The following is a 1,118-nucleotide window of genomic DNA, read 5'->3' as shown; positions in this document are numbered from 1 at the left end:
TATTTAAAATATTATTTTAATAAAAATAATATATATTATATCTAAATTTATTTTAAAAATATATGTTAAACATAAAAATAGGCACGTAATGGTATTTAGGTATGTTTACGCATATTCAGAAAAAAATTATTTTTTATTAAGACACGATTGAACACAACGAACATGCATATCAGATAAGTGTCGGTGAATATTGTATTCAAAATACGTTCGACATTTAGATACGATAATTTAGTGAAGTATTCGTGCGTCATAGGTCAGATACAAAAGTCTAATTTAAATAAAACTAAAATTGTATCTTCATCAAAACTAGGGAAAAGCCCTAGACCTGAGTTTGCGTATATCTTCAACTAAAGAATTGTGTCTTTCATTTATGAATTTTTAAGATTAAGAAATCATCAATATTTTAAGCAGGGATCATTTATATTTTAACAATCCATGTTATTTTTCTGCTAAAAGAAAATTAAAATAAACGATTTATAAATACTCTATCTATATGCTCAATATGTTAAGGAAACTTTTAATGGATTGACCGTGTTAAATGCACCTAAACTTTATTTTATTTGTTTTATATATCAAAAAGAAAAAAAAAACTTATATATCTTAATCAGAGCTTTGTCAACCAATAACCAGCAAATAAATTAGTAATTACAAGAACTAGAACTGATGAAAAGGATGAGATCACGTTTAATATATATGCCTAAGCTACTTTTGATATGAATCTATATATGGTGATGAACATAGCAATTGAGCTTTCAGAGTAATGGCAGGGTCCAGGCATGACCTACCATGACAATGATCTCCCAAAGTGAGTGGCATTCGTTTTCAATATCCACCACATTATTATGCGGACGAAAAGTTTTTCCTCTTTGAGACCAAGGAAAGGGGAATGGGAACACATGAGGGAGTTGTGTTATTCATATTAATCTAATACTTCTGTATATTGAATAATGATTATTACATATTTATTAATATTAGATTAATTATAAGAGTCATTGTATTGAAGAAATTAAATACTTGCATGTCTTTAAGAGTAGATTTAATACACATATTGTTAGCAATATTTACATCTTTTAATATGAATTTTTTTATAAAAATATTAAATAGTTTTAATTTGCAAA

The sequence above is a fragment of the Arachis duranensis genome, chromosome 6 (genome assembly GCF_000817695.3).
Source record: "Arachis duranensis cultivar V14167 chromosome 6, aradu.V14167.gnm2.J7QH, whole genome shotgun sequence".
Classification (NCBI taxonomy): domain Eukaryota; kingdom Viridiplantae; phylum Streptophyta; class Magnoliopsida; order Fabales; family Fabaceae; genus Arachis; species Arachis duranensis.
This window is presented reverse-complemented; position numbering follows the sequence as displayed.